Source organism: Oncorhynchus kisutch, linkage group LG14 (genome assembly GCF_002021735.2).
Source record: "Oncorhynchus kisutch isolate 150728-3 linkage group LG14, Okis_V2, whole genome shotgun sequence".
NCBI classification, from domain to species: domain Eukaryota; kingdom Metazoa; phylum Chordata; class Actinopteri; order Salmoniformes; family Salmonidae; genus Oncorhynchus; species Oncorhynchus kisutch.
In genome coordinates, this window is record NC_034187.2 from 83,813,400 (window position 1) to 83,836,163 (window position 22,764).

Here is a 22,764-nt window from a genome sequence, read left to right on the forward strand (position 1 = left end):
GCCTAAACATCAGCACCACAGGTAACTATATATACCTCGGCCTAAACATCAGCACCACAGGTAACTATATATACCTCGGCCTAAACATCAGCACCACAGGTAACTATATATACCTCGGCCTAAACATCAGCACCACAGGTAACTATATATACCCTCGGCCTAAACATCGGCGCCACAGGTAACTTCTACAAAACCGTGAACGATCTGAGAGACAAGGCAAGAAGGGCATTCTATGCCATCAAAAGGAACATCAAATTCAACATACCAATTAGGATCTGGCAAAAAATACTTGTAGAACCCATTGTCCTTTATAGTTGTGAGGTCTGGGGTCCGCTCACCAACGAAGACTTCACAAAATGGGACAAACAACAAATTGAAACTCTGCATGCAGAATCCTGCAAAAACATCCTCTGTGTACAACGTAGAACACCAAATAATGCATGCAGAGCAGAATTAGGCTGATACCCACTAATTATCAAAATCCAGAAAAGAGCCATTAAATTCTACAACCACCTAAAAGGAAGCGATTCACAAACCTTCCATAACAAAGCCATCACCTACAGAGAGATGAACCTGAAGAGTCCCCTAAGCAAGCTGGTCCTGGGGCTCTGTTCACAAACACAAACACACCCCACAGAGCCCCAGGACAGTAGCACAATTAGGCCCAACCAAATCATGAGAAAACAAAAGAATAATTACTTGACACATTGGAAATAATTAACAAAAAAACAGAGCAAACTAGAATGCTATTTGGCCCTACACAGAGAGTACACAGCGGCAGAATACCTGATCACTACGACTGACCCAAAATTAAGGAAAGCTTTGACTATGTACAGACTCAGTGAGCATAGCCTTGCTATTGAGAAAGGCCACCGTAGGGAGACATGGCTCTCAAGAGAAGACAGGCTATGTGCACACTGCCCACAAAATGAGGTGGAAACTGAGCTGCACTTCCTAACCTCCTGCCCAATGTATGACCATATTAGAGAGACATATTTCTCTCTCTACCTCTCTCTGTGAAGGTTAACAATGGTGCTGTACTGTGAAAATATTTTATCCCAAAAAACACACACCTTTCACCCTTTATCTATCTATCTATCTATCTATCTATCTATCTATCTATCTATCTATCTATCTATCTATCTATCTATCTATCTATCTATCTATCTATCTATCTATCTATCTATCTATCTATCTATCTATCTATCTATCTATCTATCTATCTATCTATCTATCTATCTATCTATCTATCTATCTATCTATCTATCTATCTATCTATCTATCTATCTATCTATCTATCTATCTATCTATCTTTCTATCTATCTATCTATCTATCTATCTATCTATCTATCTATCTATCTATCTATCTATCTATCTATCTATCTATCTATCTATCTATCTATCTATCAATTCAATTCAATTCAAGGGCTTTATTGGCATGGGAAACATGTGTTAACATTGCCAAAGCAAGTGAGGTAGACAACATACAAAGTGAATATATAACATACACATACAGAAGTTTCAAAACAGTAAAGACATTACAAATGTCATATTATATATATACAGTGTTCTAACAATGTACAAATGGCTAAAGGACACAAGATAAAATAAATAAGCATAAATATGGGTTGTATTTACAATGGTGTTTGTTCTTCACTGGTTGCCCTTTTCTCGTGGCAACAGGTCACAAATCTTGCTGCTGTGATGGCACACTGTGGAATTTCACCCAGTAGATATGGGAGTTTTTCAAAATTGGATTTGTTTTCGAATTCTTTGTGGATCTGTGTAATCTGAGGGAAATATGTCTCTCTAATATGGTCATACATTGGGCAGGAGGTTAGGAAGTGCAGCTCAGTTTCCACCTCATTTTGTGGGCAGTGAGCACATAGCCTGTCTTCTCTTGAGAGCCATGTCTGCCTACGGCGGCCTTTCTCAATAGCAAGGCTATGCTCACTGAGTCTGTACATAGTCAAAGCTTTCCTTAATTTTGGGTCAGTCACAGTGGTCAGGTATTCTGCCGCTGTGTACTCTCTGTGTAGGGCCAAATAGCATTCTAGTTTGCTCTGTTTTTTTGTTAATTCTTTCCAATGTGTTAAGTAGTTATCTTTTTGTTTTCTCATGATTTGGTTGGGTCTAATTGTGCTGCTGTCCTGGGGCTCAGGACCAGCTTGCTTAGGGGACTCTTCTCCAGGTTCATATCTATCTATCTATCTATCTATCTATCTATCTATCTATCTATCTATCTATCTATCTATCTATCTATCTATCTATCTATCTATCTATCTCTCTCTCTCTCTTTCTCTCTCTCTCCCCATCTATCTTTTCTCTCTATCTCCATCTCCTTCTCTCTCTCTTTCTCTCTCTCTCCCCATCTATCTTTTCTCTCTGTCTTCATCTCCTTCTCTGTCTCTTTCTCTCCTTGTCCCCTTTGTTCCTCTTTTTAAATTAAATGTGTTCTCTCTGTCTGTCCATCTGGGAGAGAGTGAGTGAAAGGAGGTTAGTGTTGTCGCTAGGCTAATCGATAGTTCAGAACGTTCTCTGCCTCGTCGTTGCCATGCTTGTTTCCTTGGCAACAGTTTTTCAAAGCCATTCTCTCTCTCTCTCTCTCTCTCTCTCTCTCTCTCTCTCTCTCTCCATTTTTCTTTATTTTTCTCTTTCTCTCTTTTTCTATGTATCTCTCTCTTTGGTATGATGCAACGCCACCATAGGTAGTGTGGTAGGTTAGAGCGTTAGTAGTGTGAATAGTTACACGAGACACGAGGTTAGAGCGCTTTAGTGTGAGGTTGTGACCTATAACTGCTGAGCTGAGACAGATACGAACAGTTCCTGTTTACTACAGTGTGAAAATAATCGGAATTACAACAGACACACCAGGGCCGGATTCCAAACTGAGGATATGTGTCATTCCCTCTGTCCTTGGTGATTCCTCCTTCCCTTGAAATGAATCATCCCTGTAATGTAACCCAGGTAATGAGTGTCAAATGGATGTGGTGAAGGTTGAACGTCTCATGGATTTTAGTGGAGCGGCATTGGAGTTGTGTGTATCTGTGTATTTTCCTATTGAAAAATATATGTACTATTGCATTCATGACTGCAAACTAAATGCTACTTCTTCCCATGTTGTTAATGATACTGCTTCCCGGTCCATGTATTAACAGACATGGCAAACAGAGTCCAACCTTTAACAGGTCCCTTCCTCCCTTTCACAACCTTCCTCGAATCAGGTTAACCTGCATAATAATAACAGTCCTCCCTCCTCCCTCTCCCTCTTTCCTCCCTCTCCCTCTCCTCCCCCTCTCCCTCTTTCCTCCCTCTCCCTCCCTCTCCCTCTCCCTCTCCCTCTCCCTCTCCCTCTCCCTCTCCCTCTCCCTCTCCCTCTCCCTCTCCCTCTCCCTCCCTCTCCTCTCCTCTCCCTCTCCCTCTCCCTCTCCCTCTCCCTCTCCCTCTCCATCTCCTCTCCCTCTCTCCTCCTCTCCTCTCCCTCTCCCTCTCCCTCTCCCTCTCCCTCTCCCTCTCCCTCTCCTCTCTCCTCTCCCTCTCCCTCTCTCCTCCCTCTCCTCTCCTCTCCCCTCTCCCTCTCCCTCTCCCCTCTCCCTCCCTCTCCCTCTCCCTCTCCCTCTCCCTCTCCCTCTCTCCTCTCTCCTCTCCTCTCCCTCTCCCTCCTCTCCCTCTCCCTCTCCCTCTCCCTCTCCCTCTCCCTCTCCTATCCCTCTCCCTCTCCCTCCTCTCCCTCTCCCTCTCCCTCTCCCTCTCCCTCTCCCTCTCCCTCTCCCTCTCCCTCTCCTCTCCTCTCCCTCTCCCTCTCTCCTCCCTTTCCCTCTCCCTCTCTCCTCCCTCTCCCTCTCTCCTCCTCTCCCTCTCCCTCTCCCTCTCTCCTCCCTCTCCCTCTCCCTCTCCCTCTCCCTCTCCCTCTCCCTCTCCCTCTCCCTCTCCCTCTCCCTCTCCCTCTCCCTCTCTCCTCTCTCTCCCTCTCCCTCTCCCTCTCCCTCTCTCCTCCCTTTCCCTCTCCCTCTCTCCTCCCTCTCCCCTCTCCCTCCCTTCCTCTCTCACCTTCCATCCCTATTTCTCCCTCCCTCTCCCCCTCTCTCTCCCTCCCTACCTCCCGCTCCCTCTCTCTTCCCTCTCCCACTCTCCTCCCTCTCCCTCTCTCCTCGCTTCCCTCTCCCTCTCTCCTCCCTCTCCCTCTCCCCCCCTTCCTCTCTCACCTTCCATCCCTCTTTCTCCCTCCCTCTCCCCCTCTCTCTCCCTCCCTACCTCCCACTCCCTCTCTCTTCCCTCCCTCTCTCTCTCCCGCTCCCTCCCCTTTCTCTCCCTACCTCTTTCTCCCTCCCTCTCCCCCTCACTTTCTCCCTTCCTCTCCCCACTCTCCCTCCCTCTCTATCTCCCCCTCTCTCTCGCTCTCCCTCCATCCCTCTCGCTCCTCCTCCCTGCCTCTCTCTCTCTAGGTGGTGGAAGTTGACACTGTAGTGTGGGTGTTGAGCTGAGAGGCCCTGGTTGATGCTGTGAAAGAGCTCTGTAAAGACAAACACAAGCAAAGGTAAGAACAAGAGAAAAAAAAGGGGGGGGACAACTACAGCTGAGACCAAGATACCATGGAGACGTAGCATATGGGCAGAAAGTGGTAGAGAGTGAGAGATGTGAGATGGAGGAGAAAAAGACAGGAAGATGAATGAGGTAGAAGTGAGGAACAGAGATGGGGAGAGGGGGAAGCGAGAGAGAGAGATAGGGGGGAGAGAGAGGGGGAAGAGAGAGAGAGATAGGGGGGAAGAGAGATAGGGATAGAGGGGGAGAGAGAGGGGGAAGCGAGAGCATGAAGGGGGAGAGAGATGGGGGAGGGGGGAGAGAGGGGTGGGAGAGAGGGGGTGGGGTGGGGGGAGCCAGAAGGGTGAAACTGAGAGTTCAGTGGCAGCTTACTGTACTGTATAGTAGCTGCTGAATGGGATAGAATCCCAGACCACTTCCCACTATGAATCACAGCCCACCTCCTCCCACTATGAATCACAGCCCACCTCCTCCCACTGTGGATCACAGCCCACCTCCTCCCACTGTGGATCACAGCCCACCTCCTCCCACTGTGGATCACAGCCCACCTACTCCCACTATGAATCACAGCCCACCTCCTCCCACTGTGGATCACAGCCCACTGCCTCCTACTATGGATCACAGCCCACTGCCTCCCACTATGGATCACAGCCCACCTCCTCCCACTATGAATCACAGCCCACCTCCTCCCACTATGAATCACAGCCCACTGCCTCCCACTATGGATCACAGCCCACCTCCTTCCACTGTGAATCACAGCCCACTGCTTCTCACTATGAATCACAGCCCACCTCCTCCCACTATGGATCACAGCCCACCTCCTTCCACTGTGAATCACAGCCCACTGCTTCCCACTATGAATGACAGCCCACCTCCTCCCACTATGAATCACAGCCCACCTCCTCCCACTATGAGTCACAGCCCACTGCCTCCCACTATGAATAACAGCCCACTGCCTCCCACTATGGATCACAGCCCACCTCCTTCCACTGTGAATCACAGCCCACTGCTTCTCACTATGAATCACAGCCCACCTCCTCCCACTATGGATCACAGCCCACCTCCTTCCACTGTGAATCACAGCCCACTGCTTCCCACTATGAATGACAGCCCACCTCCTCCCACTGTGGATCACAGCCCACCTCCTCCCACTGTGGATCACAGCCCACCTCCTCCCACTGTGGATCACAGCCCACCTCCTCCCACTATGAATCACAGCCCACCTCCTCCCACTGTGGATCACAGCCCACCTCCTCCCACTATGGATCACAGCCCACTGCCTCCCACTATGGATCACAGCCCACCTCCTCCCACTATGAATCACAGCCCACCTCCTCCCACTATGAATCACAGCCCACTGCCTCCCACTATGAATAACAGCCCACTGCCTCCCACTATGGATCACAGCCCACCTCCTTCCACTGTGAATCACAGCCCACTGCTTCTCACTATGATCACAGCCCACCTCCTCCCACTATGGATCACAGCCCACCTCCTTCCACTGTGAATCACAGCCCACTGCTTCCCACTATGAATGACAGCCCACCTCCTCCCACTATGAATCATAGCCCACCTCCTCCCACTATGAATCACAGCCCACCTCCTCCCACTATGAATCACAGCCCACCTCCTCCCACTATGGATCACAGCCCACTGCCTCCCACTATGGATCACAGCCCACCTCCTCCCACTATGAATCACAGCCCACCTCCTCCCACTATGAATCACAGCCCACTGCCTCCCACTATGAATAACAGCCCACTGCCTCCCACTATGGATCACAGCCCACCTCCTTCCACTGTGAATCACAGCCCACTGCTTCTCACTATGAATCACAGCCCACCTCCTCCCACTATGGATCACAGCCCACCTCCTTCCACTGTGAATCACAGCCCACTGCTTCCCACTATGAATGACAGCCCACCTCCTCACACTATGAATCACAGCCCATCTCCTCCCACTATGAATCACAGCCCACCTCCTCCCACTATGAATCACAGCCCACCTCCTCCCACTATGAATCACAGCCCACTGCCTCCCACTATGAATCACAGCCCACCTCCTCCCACTATGAATCACAGCCCACCTCCTCCCACTATGAATCACAGCCCACCTCCTCCAAGTGCAGTGGACTCTACTGCCTACAAAATAGCAGGCGACTCAGATGCTGGCCTACTAGGCAGAGTTGCAAAGAAAAAGCCATATCTCAGACTGGCCAATAAAAACAGAGGAACTCTGCCTAGAAGGCCAGCATCCCGGGATCGCCTCTTCACTGTTGATGTTGAGACTGGTGTTTTGCAGGTGTACTATTTAATGAAGCTGTCAGATGAGGACTTGTGAGGCATCTGTTTCTCAAACTACACTCTAATGTACTTGTCCTCTTGCTCAGTTGTGCACCGGGGCCTCCCACTCCTCTTTCTATTCTTGTTAGAGACAGTTTGCACTGTCCTGTGAAGGGAGTAGTACACAGCGTTGTACGAGATCTTCAGTTTCTTGGCAATTTCTTACAAGGAATAGCCTTCATTTCTCAGAACAATAATAGACTGACGAGTTTCAGAAGAAAGTTATTTGTTTCTGGACATTTTGAGCCTGTAATCGAACCCACAAATGCTGATACTCCAGATACTCAGCTAGTTAGATACTCAAGGAGTTAGACTGGAGGGAAGGAGTTAGACTGGAGAGGGAGGAGTTAGACTGGAGGGAGGAGTTAGACTGGAGAGGGAGGAGTTAGACTGGAGAGGGAGGAGTTAGACTGGAGAGGGAGGAGTTAGACTGGAGGGAGGAGTTAGACTGGAGAGGGAGGAGTTAGACTGGAGCGAGGAGTTAGACTGGAGAGGGAGGAGTTAGACTGGAGAGGGAGGAGTTAGACGGGAGGGAAGAGTTAGACTGGAGGGAAGAGTTAGACTGGAGCGAGGAGTTAGACTGGAGAGGGAGGAGTTAGACGGGAGAGGGAGGAGTTAGACTGGAGCGAGGAGTTAGACTGGAGAGGGAGGAGTTAGACTGGAGAGGGAGGAGTTAGACTGGAGAGGGAGGAGTTAGACTGGAGAGGGAGGAGTTATACTGGAGGGAGGAATTAGACTGGAGAGGGAGGAGTTATACTGGAGGGAGGAATTAGACTGGAGAGGGAGGAGTTAGACTGGAGGGAGGAGTTTGACTGGAGAGGGAGGAGTTAGACTTGGGAGGGAGGAGTTATACTGGAGAAGGGAGGAGTTAAGTCTGGTATACTGGAGGGAGGAATTAGACTGGAGAGGGAGGATTTAGACTGGAGGGAGGAGTTAGACTGGAGAGGGAGGAGTTAAACTGGAGGGTCAGTTGTGTAAAAGAAGCGCACTTTGCTCTAGTTTTACATTGGCTGACTGAATCTCAGAGGGAAGGTGTGTGTGTGTGTGCGCGTGTGTGTGTGTGCGTGCGTGCGCCTGCGTGTGTGTGTGTGTGTGCGTGCGTGCGTGCGTGCGTGCGTGTGTGTGTGTGTGCGTGTGCGTGCGTGTGTGTGTGTGTGTGTGTGTGTGTGCGTGCGCGTGCGTGTGTGTGTGACAACACATTGAGGAAGTGAATGTGTAGGAGAGTGTTGTGTTGTACTGCATCATCCAGATGAACGTCATTTGTCTCCGTTGTTCTCAGAAGACGACACATACCAGCATTCCGCAATGGCCCAATACCACCCTATTCCCTATATAGTGCACTACTTTAGACCAGAGCCCTATTCCCTATATAGTGCACTACTTTAGACCAGGGCTCTATGTGACACCCTCTGGGCACGGGTGAAAAGCAGTGCACTATATACAGGGAATAGGGTGCTATTTGTGACGCAACCCAAAGATACATTTCTGTTGCAGTGGAAAAGAGAAGTGAGGAGGATGTGTTAGAGCCGCCAGGAGTATTTTAGAGGAACCCATTGTAGTCTGACTTAGAAACAGGGAGAGAGAGAGAGAGAGAGAGAGTAGGGAGAGAGAGAGTAGGAGAGAGAGAGAGTAGGAGAGAGAGAGAGAGAGAGAGAGAGAGTGGGAGAGAGAGAGAGTACGAGAGAGAGAGAGTAGGAGAGAGAGAGTAGGAGAGAGAGAGAGTAGGAGAGAGAGTAGGAGAGAGAGAGAGAGAGAGAGAGTAGGAGAGAGAGAGAGAGAGTAGGAGAGAGAGAGAGAGAGTAGGAGAGAGAGAGAGGGAGAGGGAGAGAGTAGGAGAGAGAGTAGGAGAGAGAGAGAGAGAGAGAGTAGGAGAGAGAGAGTAGGAGAGAGGGAGAGAGAGAGAGAGTAGGAGAGAGAGAGTAGGAGAGAGAGAGAGAGAGACAGAGAGAGAGTAGGAGAGAGAGAGTAGGAGAGAGAGAGAGTAGGAGAGAGAGAGGGAGAGTAGGAGAGAAGAGAGAGAAAGAGAGAGAGTAGAGAGAGAGAGAGAGAGAGAAGAGAGAGAGAGAGAGAGAGAGTAGAGAGAGAGAGAGTAGGAGAGAGAGAGNATGAACGTCATTTGTCTCCGTTGTTCTCAGAAGACGACACATACCAGCATTCCGCAATGGCCCAATACCACCCTATTCCCTATATAGTGCACTACTTTAGACCAGAGCCCTATTCCCTATATAGTGCACTACTTTAGACCAGGGCTCTATGTGACACCCTCTGGGCACGGGTGAAAAGCAGTGCACTATATACAGGGAATAGGGTGCTATTTGTGACGCAACCCAAAGATACATTTCTGTTGCAGTGGAAAAGAGAAGTGAGGAGGATGTGTTAGAGCCGCCAGGAGTATTTTAGAGGAACCCATTGTAGTCTGACTTAGAAACAGGGAGAGAGAGAGAGAGAGAGAGAGAGTAGGAGAGAGAGAGTAGGAGAGAGAGAGAGTAGGAGAGAGAGAGAGAGAGAGAGAGAGTGGGGAGAGAGAGAGAGTACGAGAGAGAGAGAGTAGGAGAGAGAGAGTAGGAGAGAGAGAGAGTAGGAGAGAGAGTAGGAGAGAGAGAGAGAGAGAGAGAGAGTAGGAGAGAGAGAGAGAGTAGGTGAGAGAGAGAGAGAGTAGGAGAGAGAGAGAGAGAGAGGGAGAGAGTAGGAGAGAGAGTAGGAGAGAGAGAGAGAGAGAGAGTAGGAGAGAGAGAGAGAGAGAGTAGGGAAGAGAGAGAGAGAGGCGAGCGAGAGAGAGGAGGTAGTGAGAGAGAGAGTAGGAGGAGGAGCGAGAAGACAGACGAGAAGATAGGAGAGAGAGAGTAGGGAGAGAGAGAAGTAGGAGAGAGAGAGAGGGAGAGTAGGAGAGAGAGAGAGAAAGAAGAGAGAGTAGCAGCAGATGTAGAGAAAGAGAGAGAGAGAGAGGAGAGGAGAGAGTAGGATGAGAGAGAGAGAGTAGGAGAGAGAGAGAGTAGGAGAGAGAGAGAGGGAGAGTAGGAGAGAGAGAGAGAGAGAAGAGAGAAGGAGAGAGTAGGAGAGAGGAGAGAGAGAGAGAGAGAGAGAGAGGATGCCCATTGATGGATACTCTGTGGGGAGAGGAAGACAAAGTATCATTGTGGCTGTGATGCACCCTAGATAGAACAAGTGCGAGAAAACAACATTTACCAGGCGAGCAGAGAGAATACGGGTAAAACACATCATGTCTCTAAATAGACGTCAGAAAAAGAGAAGTGTGAGAAAAGAGAAAGAGAGAGAGAGAGAGATGTGTAGAGCTAGCTAGTAGCTACAGTAGTGTCCACAGTAGCAGAGTGTCTTAATAAGGGAGGGACAGAGAGAGAGAGAGACAGCCACTGAGACCCTAGTGGGATAGCAGGCTACACTGGGACAGACTGATTTTGTGGGATTAACCGACTAACAGGATACGGAATAATAGATCACGGTTAAAGAGGAGGAGGAAGGAGAGAAAAGAGGAAGAAAGAGGGAGGATCGTCTTTTGACAGGTGTGAAGGTAAGAAGAAAAGTGCAGGTATCGTTGACGGAGTTGTGTTTTATTATTATTGAGTAGAGTAGAATTCAGGTTCCCTCTTGATGCTGATCTGCGGTCAGTCTCATGACACCACCCTTTAATAATTAAGGCTTAGGACATAGGGAGGGAAGGCTGATCCTAAATCTGTGGCCAAACTTCCGTGGCCAATGGGTAATTGTTAAGTTTACACAGAATAAGCAACGAGTGAACTTCCTGTCTAACTCACGCTATGTGCCTGTGCATGGATGGGTCCACAAATACACACTACACACATACACGGACACACAAATACACACACTCTCACTACCCACATACACACAAATACACACACTCTCACTACACACATAGACGGACACACAAATACACACACTCTCATTACACACATACACGGACACACACAAGCACAAACACATACTCTCACTACACACATACACACACAAATACACCCACTCTCACTACACACATACACACACAAGCACAAATACACACACTCTCACTACACACATACACACACAAATACACACACTCTCACTACACACATAGACGGACACAACAAATACACACACTCTCACTACACACATAGACGGACACACAAATACACACACTCTCACTACACAAATACACACACTCTCACTACACACACACACACACACACAAACATAGCCACTCTCACTACACACAGACACGCACAAATACACCCACTCTCACTACACACATACACATACACACACAAGCACAAACACACACACCCACTCTCACTACACACATACACGCACAAGCACAAATACACACACTCTCACTACACACACACACACACAAATACACCCACTCTCACTACACACATACACGCACAAGCACAAATACACACACTCTCACTACACACACACACACACAAATACACCCACTCTCACTACACACATACACGCACAAGCACAAATACACACACTCTCACTACACACATACACACACAAATACACCCACTCTCACTACACACATACACGCACAAGCACAAATACACACACTCTCACTACACACATACACACACAAATGCACCCACTCTCACTACACACACAAACACACCCACTCTCACTAAACACAGACACACACAAACACACCCACTCTCACTACACACATACACACACAAACACACCCACTCTCACTACACACATACACACACAAATACACACACTCTCACTACACACACACACACACAAATACACACACTCTCACTACACACATACACGCACAAGCACAAACACAAATACACACACTCTCACTACACACAGACACGCACAAACACACCCACTCTCACTACACACAAACACACACAAGCACAAACACACCCAGAGCCGAGAGAGATGGCTGCTGGCTGTTTCACATCCTCTATAGGGAGGGAGAAGTCAGCACCAGGCCGACCGTTTCCTGGCAACCACTAGTGGAGCGCTGGTCTCGGTTTGGACCGCGTCTGTGTGTGAGTGCGTAATTGTGTGTGTTTGTGTGTGTGAGTCTGAGCGTGAGGGTGAGGGTGTGTGTGTGTGAGGCTGCGTGTGTGTCTGTGTGTGTTTATGTGTGTGTGAGTGAGGCTGTGTGTGTTAATGTGTGTGTGAGGGTGTGTGTGTGTGTGTGTGTGTGTGAGTGTGTGTGTGTGTGTTACCTGATGCACTCACCTTAATTGTATACTATTTCTCTCTCTCTCTCTCTCTCTCTCTCTCTCTCTCTCTCTCTCTCTCTCTCTCTCTCTCTCTCTCTCTCTCTCTCTCTCTCTCTCTCTCCCCCTTCTCTGTCTCTCTCTCTCTCTCTCTCTGCCCCCTCTCTGTCTCTCTCTCTCTCTCTCTGCCCCCTCTCTGTTTCTGTCTCTCTCTCTCTCTCCCTCCGTCTCTCTCTCTCTCTCCATCTCTCTCTCTCTCTCTCTCCCTCTCTTTCCCTCTCTCTCCCTCTCTTTCCCTCTCTCTCCCTCTCTCTCTTGCTCTCTCTCTCTCTCTCTCTCTATCTCGCTGTCTCTCTCTCTTGCTGTCTCTCTCTTGCTCTCTCTCCCTCTCTCCCTCTCTCTCTGCCCCCTCTCTGTTTCTGTCTCTCTCCCTCTCTCTCTCTGCCCCCTCTCTGTTTCTCTCTCTCTCTCTCTCCGTCTCTCTCCCTCCGTCTCTCTCTCTCTCTCCGTCTCTCTCCGTTTCTCTCAATCTCTGTCTCTCTCTCCCTCTCTCTCTCTCCCTCTCTCTCTCTCTGCCCCCTCTCTGTTTCTCTCTCTCTCTCCCTCCGTCTCTCTCTCTCCGTCTCTCTCCGTCTCTCTCTCTCTCCGTCTCTCTCCCTCTCTCTTGCTGTCTCTCTCTCCCTCTCTCTCTCTCTCCCCCCTCTCTGTTTCTGTCTCTCTCTCTCTCTTTCTCAAACCCCCTCCTTTCCAAACCCCTCCTTACTAAACCCCCTCCTTTCTAAACCCCCTCCTTTCTAAACCCCTCCTTTCCAAACCCCTCCTTTCTAAACCCCCTCCTTTCCAAACCCCTCCTTTCTAAACCCCCTCCTTTCCAAACCCCTCCTTTCTAAACCCCCTCCTTTCCAAACCCCTCCTTTCTAAACCCCCTCCTTTCCAAACCCCCTCCTTTCCAACCCCCTCCTTTCCAAACCCCTCCTTTCTAAACCCCCTCCTTTCCAAACCCCCTCCTTTCCAAACCCCTCCTTTCTAAACCCCCTCCTTTCCAAACCCCTCCTTTCCAAACCCTTCCTTTCCAAACCCCCTCCTTTCCAAACCCCTCCTTTCCAAACCCTTCCTTTCCAAACCCTTCCTTTCCAAACCCCCTCCTTTCCAAACCCCTCCTTTCTAAACCCCCTCCTTTCCAAACCCTTCCTTTCCAAACCACTCATTTCCAAACCCCTCCTTTCTAAACCCCCTCATTTCCAAACCCCTCCTTTCTAAACCCCCTCCTTTCCAAACAATTCCTTTCCAAACCCTTCCTTTCCAAACCCCTCCTTTCCAAACCCCTCCTTTCTAAACCCCCTCCTTTCCAAACCCTTCCTTTCCAAACCCCCTCCTTTCCAAACCCCTCCTTTCCAAACCCCTCCTTTCTAAACCCCCTCCTTTCCAAACCCCTCCTTTCCAAACCCCTCCTTTCCAAACCCTTCCTTTCCAAACCCTTCCTTTCCAAACCCCCTCCTTTCCAAACCCCCTCCTTTCCAAACCCCTCCTTTCTAAACCCCCTCCTTTCCAAACCCTTCCTTTCCAAACCCCCTCCTTTCCAAACCCCTCCTTTCCAAACCCTTCCTTTCCAAACCCTTCCTTTCCAAACCCCCTCCTTTCCAAACCCCTCCTTTCTAAACCCCCTCCTTTCCAAACCCTTCCTTTCCAAACCACTCATTTCCAAACCCCTCCTTTCTAAACCCCCTCATTTCCAAACCCCTCCTTTCTAAACCCCCTCCTTTCCAAACCATTCCTTTCCAAACCCTTCCTTTCCAAACCCCTCCTTTCCAAACCCCTCCTTTCTAAACCCCCTCCTTTCCAAACCCTTCCTTTCCAAATACCCTCCTTTCCAAACCCCTCCTTTCCAAACCCCTCCTTTCTAAACCCCCTCCTTTCCAAACCCCTCCTTTCCAAACCCATCCTTTCTAAACCCCCTCCTTTCCAAACCCTTCCTTTCTAAACCCCCTCGTTTCCAAACCCCTCCTTTCTAAACCCCCTCCTTTCCAAACCCCTCCTTTCTAAACCCCCTCCTTTCCAAACCCCTCCTTTCTAAACCCCCTCCTTTCCAAACCCCTCCTTTCTAAACCCCCTCCTTTCTAAACCCCCTCCTTTCTAAACCCCCTCCTTTCCAAACCCCTCCTTTCCAAACCCCTCCTTTCCAAACCCCCTCCTTTCCAAACCCCTCATTTCCTCCCCCTGTCCCTTATTGGACACTGTGTAGCTATTGGAAACCACAGAGCACAGCTGTGGTCCGTCTTGAATTGTGGCCCTGATTGCAACAAGTGATCGCTTGCTCACTTGGTTCCATGTAGTGTTTTTGATGTAGTGTCTGTGTGTTAATTTGGCTGGCCATGAAGTGTACCCTGCGGCTCGCATTCACCCCCTAGTTTCGCAAGCTGTTAAAGGAGGCATGGAAGACACATACAACATAGACTTTGAGGGCGGAAAGCAGGACATGCAAAGGGCCAACTGCTCTCAGAAAGGTCTCATACACAGAGAAAACAAAGACAGGGTGGAGAACTAGGCTCTTAAAAAGATAAGTCATTCTACGTAAACTGACAAGCAGCCACAGACATTAGAAATGCTGTTAGACCTGCTATCAACAGACAGTAGATATACTGTCAGACCTGCTATCAACAGACAGTAGATATACTGTCAGACCTGCTATCAACAGACAGTAGATATACTGTCAGACCTGCTATCAACAGACAGTAGATATACTGTCAGACCTGCTATCAACAGTAGATATCCTGTCAGACCTATCAACAGACAGTAGATATCCTGTCAGACCTGCTATCAACAGTAGATATACTGTCAGACCTGCTATCAACAGACTGTAGATAAACTGTCAGACCTGCTATCAACAGACAGTAGATAAACTGTCAGACCTGCTATCAACAGTAGATATCCTGTCAGACCTGCTATCAACAGACTGTAGATATACTGTCAGACCTGCTATCAACAGTAGATATACTGTCAGACCTGCTATCAACAGTAGATATACTGTCAGACCTGCTATCAACAGACAGTAGATAAACTGTCAGACCTGCTATCAACAGTAGATATCCTGTCAGACCTGCTATCAACAGTAGATATACTGTCAGACCTGCTATCAACAGTAGATATCCTGTCAGACCTGCTATCAACAGTAGATATACTGTCAGACCTGCTATCAACAGACTGTAGATAAACTGTCAGACCTACTATCAACAGACAGTAGATATACTGTCAGACCTGCTATCAACAGACAGTAGATATACTGTCAGACCTGCTATAAACAGTAGATATACTGTCAGACCTGCTATCAACAGACAGTAGATATACTGTCAGACCTGCTATCAACAGACTGTAGATATACTGTCAGACCTGCTATCAACAGTAGATAAACTGTCAGACCTGCTATCAACAGTAGATATACTGTCAGACCTGCTATCAACAGTAGATATCCTGTCAGACCTGCTATCAACAGACTGTAGATATACCGTCAGACCTGCTATCAACAGACAGTAGATAAACTGTCAGACCTGCTATCAACAGTAGATATACTGTCAGACCTGCTATCAACAGTAGATATACTGTCAGACCTGCTATCAACAGACAGTAGATATCCTGTCAGACCTGCTATCAACAGTAGATATACCGTCAGACCTGCTATCAACAGTAGATATACTGTCAGACCTGCTATCAACAGACAGTAGATATACTGTCAGACCTGCTATCAACAGACAGTAGATATACTGTCAGACCTGCTATCAACAGTAGATATACCGTCAGACCTGCTATCAACAGACAGTAGATATCCTGTCAGACCTGCTATCAACAGACAGTAGATATACTGTCAGACCTGCTATCAACAGACAGTAGATATACTGTCAGACCTGCTATCAACAGACAGTAGGTATACTGTCAGACCTGCTATCAACAGACAGTAGATATACTGTCAGACCTGCTATAAACAGTAGATATACTGTCAGACCTGCTATCAACAGAGAGTAGATATACTGTCAGACCTGCTATCAACAGACAGTAGATATACTGTCAGACCTGCTATCAACAGACAGTAGATATACTGTCAGACCTGCTATAAACAGTAGATATACTGTCAGACCTGCTATCAACAGAGAGTAGATATACTGTCAGACCTGCTATCAACAGTAGATATCCTGTCAGACCTATCAACAGACAGTAGATATCCTGTCAGACCTGCTATCAACAGACAGTAGATATACTGTCAGACCTGCTATCAACAGACAGTAGATATACTGTCAGACCTGCTATCAACAGTAGATATACCGTCAGACCTGCTATCAACAGACAGTAGATATACTGTCAGACCTGCTATCAACAGTAGATATACCGTCAGACCTGCTATCAACAGACAGTAGATATACTGTCAGACCTGCTATCAACAGACAGTAGATATACTGTTAGACCTGCTATCAACAGTAGATATACCGTCAGACCTGCTATCAACAGACAGTAGATATACTGTCAGACCTGCTATCAACAGACAGTAGATATACTGTCAGACCTGCTATCAACAGACAGTAGATATACTGTCAGACCTGCTATCAACAGTAGATATACCGTCAGACCTGCTATCAACAGACAGTAGATATACTGTCAGACCTGCTATCAACAGACAGTAGATAAACTGTCAGACCTGCTATCAACAGTAGATATCCTGTCAGACCTGCTATCAACAGACTGTAGATATACTGTCAGACCTGCTATCAACAGTAGATATACTGTCAGACCTGCTATCAACAGTAGATATACTGTCAGACCTGCTATCAACAGACAGTAGATAAACTGTCAGACCTGCTATCAACAGTAGATATCCTGTCAGACCTGCTATCAACAGTAGATATACTGTCAGACCTGCTATCAACAGTAGATATCCTGTCAGACCTGCTATCAACAGTAGATATACTGTCAGACCTGCTATCAACAGACTGTAGATAAACTGTCAGACCTACTATCAACAGACAGTAGATATACTGTCAGACCTGCTATCAACAGACAGTAGATATACTGTCAGACCTGCTATAAACAGTAGATATACTGTCAGACCTGCTATCAACAGACAGTAGATATACTGTCAGACCTGCTATCAACAGACTGTAGATATACTGTCAGACCTGCTATCAACAGTAGATAAACTGTCAGACCTGCTATCAACAGTAGATATACTGTCAGACCTGCTATCAACAGTAGATATCCTGTCAGACCTGCTATCAACAGACTGTAGATATACCGTCAGACCTGCTATCAACAGACAGTAGATAAACTGTCAGACCTGCTATCAACAGTAGATATACTGTCAGACCTGCTATCAACAGTAGATATACTGTCAGACCTGCTATCAACAGACAGTAGATATCCTGTCAGACCTGCTATCAACAGTAGATATACCGTCAGACCTGCTATCAACAGTAGATATACTGTCAGACCTGCTATCAACAGACAGTAGATATACTGTCAGACCTGCTATCAACAGACAGTAGATATACTGTCAGACCTGCTATCAACAGTAGATATACCGTCAGACCTGCTATCAACAGACAGTAGATATCCTGTCAGACCTGCTATCAACAGACAGTAGATATACTGTCAGACCTGCTATCAACAGACAGTAGATATACTGTCAGACCTGCTATCAACAGACAGTAGGTATACTGTCAGACCTGCTATCAACAGACAGTAGATATACTGTCAGACCTGCTATAAACAGTAGATATACTGTCAGACCTGCTATCAACAGAGAGTAGATATACTGTCAGACCTGCTATCAACAGACAGTAGATATACTGTCAGACCTGCTATCAACAGACAGTAGATATACTGTCAGACCTGCTATAAACAGTAGATATACTGTCAGACCTGCTATCAACAGAGAGTAGATATACTGTCAGACCTGCTATCAACAGTAGATATCCTGTCAGACCTATCAACAGACAGTAGATATCCTGTCAGACCTGCTATCAACAGACAGTAGATATACTGTCAGACCTGCTATCAACAGACAGTAGATATACTGTCAGACCTGCTATCAACAGACAGTAGATATACTGTCAGACCTGCTATCAACAGTAGATATACCGTCAGACCTGCTATCAACAGACAGTAGATATACTGTCAGACCTGCTATCAACAGTAGATATACCGTCAGACCTGCTATCAACAGACAGTAGATATACTGTCAGACCTGCTATCAACAGACAGTAGATATACTGTTAGACCTGCTATCAACAGTAGATATACCGTCAGACCTGCTATCAACAGACAGTAGATATACTGTCAGACCTGCTATCAACAGACAGTAGATATACTGTCAGACCTGCTATCAACAGACAGTAGATATACTGTCAGACCTGCTATCAACAGTAGATATACCGTCAGACCTGCTATCAACAGGCAGTAGATATACTGTCAGACCTGCTATCAACAGACAGTAGATATACTGTTAGACCTGCTATCAACAGTAGATATCCTGTCAGACCTATCAACAGACAGTAGATATCCTGTCAGGCCTGCTATCAACAGTAGATATACTGTCAGACCTGCTATCAACAGACAGTAGATAAACTGTCAGACCTGCTATCAACAGTAGATATACTGTCAGACCTGCTATCAACAGTAGATATCCTGTCAGACCTGCTATCAACAGACAGTAGATATACCGTCAGACCTGCTATCAACAGACAGTAGATAAACTGTCAGACCTGCTATCAACAGTAGATATACTGTCAGACCTGCTATCAACAGACAGTAGATATACTGTCAGACCTGCTATCAACAGACAGTAGATATCCTGTCAGACCTGCTATCAACAGTAGATATACCGTCAGACCTGCTATCAACAGTAGATATACTGTCAGACCTGCTATCAACAGACAGTAGATATACTGTCAGACCTGCTATCAACAGACAGTAGATATACTGTCAGACCTGCTATCAACAGTAGATATACCATCAGACCTGCTATCAACAGACAGTAGATATACTGTCAGACCTGCTATCAACAGACTGTAGATAAACTCTTAGACGTTAGAGCTACTATATGCATGTGCAGTAGCATGTATATGAACAATATCCTGATTAATTTAATAATATATTGATTGATAGAGTTTCGTTTTAACAGGGGAGTTGTTAGACTAGAGGAGACGACTAGAGGAGACGACAGGTCAGGAAAGGTGATTAGATGAGAGGAAGGTTAGGTTTGTATAATAAGGTAGCTACAATAATATAACGTGAGTAAAGTAATTTTCTCTGTCGTGTATGTTGTTATCTCCTGTTAGGGGTCAAATCAAATCAATGTGTTATTGTTTATGTGCCGAACACAACAGGTCTAGCTAGACCTTACAGGGAAATGCTTACTTACAAGCCCTTAACCAACAATGGTTAAAATAAATCAATCAAATAAAGTAATAAAAATTAAAAACCTGCAGTAAAATAACAATGTGGAGGCTATATACAGGGTATTACGGTACCGAGTCAATGTGGAGGCTATATACAGGGTATTACGGTACAGAGTCAATGTGGAGGCTATATACAGGGTATTACGGTACAGAGTCAATGTGGAGGCTATATACAGGGTATTACGGTACAGAGTCAATGTGGAGGCTATATACAGGGTATTACGGTACAGAGTCAATGTGGAGGCTATATACAGGGTGTTACGGTACAGAGTCAATGTGGAGGCTATATACAGGGTATTACGGTACAGAGTCAATGTGGAGGCTATATACAGGGTATTACGGTACAGAGTCAATGTGGAGGCTATATACAGGGTATTACGGTACAGAGTCAATGTGGAGACTATATACAGGGTATTACGGTACAGAGTCAATGTGGAGGCTATATACAGGGTATTACGGTACAGAGTCAATGTGGAGGCTATATACAGGGTATTACGGTACAGAGTCAATGTGGAGGCTATATACAGGGTATTACGGTACAGAGTCAATGTGGAGGCTATATACAGGGTGTTACGGTACAGAGTCAATGTGGAGTCTATATACAGGGTGTTACGGTACAGAGTCAATGTGGAGGCTATATACAGGGTGTTACGGTACAGAGTCAATGTGGAGACTATATACAGGGTATTACGGTACAGAGTCAATGTGGAGGCTATATACAGGGTGTTACGGTACAGAGTCAATGTGGAGGCTATATACAGGGTGTTACGGTACAGAGTCAATGTGGAGGCTATATACAGGGTATTACGGTACAGAGTCAATGTGGAGGCTATATACAGGGTGTTACGGTACAGAGTCAATGTGGAGGCTATATACAGGGTATTACGGTACAGAGTCAATGTGGAGGCTATATACAGGGTATTACGGTACAGAGTCAATGTGGAGGCTATATACAGGGTATTACGGTACAGAGTCAATGTGGAAGCTATATACAGGGTGTTACGGTACAGAGTCAATGTGGAGGCTATATACAGGGTGTTACGGTACAGAGTCAATGTGGAGGCTATATACAGGGGGTACCGGTACAGAGTCAATGTGGAGGCTATATACAGGGTATTACGGTACAGAGTCAATGTGGAGGCTATATACAGGGTGTTACGGTACAGAGTCAATGTGGAGGCTATATACAGGGTGTTACGGTACAGAGTCAATGTGGAGGCTATATACAGGGTGTTACGGTACAGAGTCAATGTGGAGGCTATATACAGGGTATTACGGTACAGAGTCAATGTGGAGGCTATATACAGGGTGTTACGGTACAGAGTCAATGTGGAGGCTATATACAGGGTGTTACGGTACAGAGTCAATGTGGAGGCTATATATTGGGTATTACGGTACAGAGTCAATGTGGAGGCTATATACAGGGTGTTACGGTACTGAGTCAATGTGGAGGCTATATACAGGGTGTTACGGTACTGAGTCAATGTGGAGGCTATATACAGGGTGTTACGGTACTGAGTCAATGTGGAGGCTATATACAGGGTGTTACGGTACAGAGTCAATGTGGAGGCTATATACAGGGTATTACGGTACAGAGTCAATGTGGAGGCTATATACAGGGTATTACGGTACAGAGTCAATGTGGAGACTATATACAGGGTATTACGGTACAGAGTCAATGTGGAGGCTATATACAGGGTATTACGGTACAGAGTCAATGTGGAGGCTATATACAGGGGGTACTGGTACAGAGTCAATGTGGAGGCTATATACAGGGTATTACGGTACAGAGTCAATGTGGAGGTTATATACAGGGTGTTACGGTACAGAGTCAATGTGGAGGCTATATACAGGGTGTTACGGTACAGAGTCAATGTGGAGGCTATATACAGGGTATTACGGTACAGAGTCAATGTGGAGGTTATATACAGGGTGTTACGGTACAGAGTCAATGTGGAGGCTATATACAGGGTGTTACGGTACAGAGTCAATGTGGAGGCTATATACAGGGTATTACGGTACAGAGTCAATGTGGAGGCTATATACAGGGGGTACCGGTACAGAGTCAATGTGGAGGCTATATACAGGGGGTACCGGTACAGAGTCAATGTGGAGGCTATATACAGGGTGTTACGGTACAGAGTCAATGTGGAGGCTATATACAGGGTGTTACGGTACAGAGTCAGTGTGGAGGCTATATACAGGGTGTTACGGTACAGAGTCAATGTGGAGGCTATATACAGGGTGTTACGGTACAGAGTCAATGTGGAGGCTATATACAGGGTGTTACGGTACAGAGTCAATGTGGAGGCTATATACAGGGTGTTACGGTACAGAGTCAATGTGGAGGCTATATACAGGGTGTTACGGTACAGAGTCAATGTGGAGGCTATATACAGGGTGTTACGGTACAGAGTCAATGTGGAGGCTATATACAGGGTGTTACGGTACAGAGTCAATGTGGAGACTATATACAGGGTGTTACGGTACAGAGTCAATGTGGAGGCTATATACAGGGGGTACCGGTACAGAGTCAATGTGGAGGCTATATACAGGGTGTTACGGTACAGAGTCAATGTGGAGGCTATATACAGGGTGTACAGGTACAGAGTCAATGTGGAGGCTATATACAGGGTGTTATGGTACAGAGTCAATGTGGAGGCTATATACAGGGGGGTACCGGTACAGAGTCAATGTGGAGGCTATATACAGGGGGTACCGGTACAGAGTCAATGTGGAGGCTATATACAGGGGGTACCGGTACAGAGTCAATGTGGAGGCTATATACAGGGGGTACCGGTACAGAGTCAATGTGGAGGCTATATACAGGGGGTACCGGTACAGAGTCAATGTGGAGGCTATATACAGGGGGTACCGGTACAGAGTCAATGTGGAGGCTATATACAGGGGGTACCGGTACAGAGTCAATGTGGAGGCTATATACAGGGGGTACCAGTACAGAGTCAATGTGGAGGCTATATACAGGGGGTACCGGTACAGAGTCAATGTGGAGGCTATATACAGGGTATTACGGTACTCAGTCAATGTGGAGGCTATATACAGGGTATTACGGTACAGAGTCAATGTGGAGGCTATATACAGGGTATTACGGTACAGAGTCAATGTGGAGGCTATATACAGGGTGTTACGGTACAGAGTCAATGTGGAGGCTATATACAGGGTATTACGGTACAGAGTCAATGTGGAGGCTATATACAGGGTATTACGGTACAGAGTCAATGT

At 46.9% G+C, this 22,764-nt stretch overlaps 1 protein-coding gene across 4 annotated transcripts in view; it reads left to right on the forward strand.

The window, feature by feature from the left end:
* The window catches only part of LOC109875903 (protein FAM49A), an 87,365-nt gene that overhangs the window by 25,179 nt on the left and 39,422 nt on the right, over positions 1-22,764 (forward strand). For 3 of the 4 annotated variants that reach the window (XM_031789090.1, XM_031789088.1, XM_031789087.1), the window contains exon 2: positions 4,446-4,537. The gene's annotated coding sequence lies outside the window, so the exon portion shown is untranslated. Of the gene's footprint in view, positions 1-4,445; positions 4,538-10,139; positions 10,414-22,764 lie in introns of those variants that run through there. The other variant, XM_031789086.1, reaches the window with a different exon arrangement.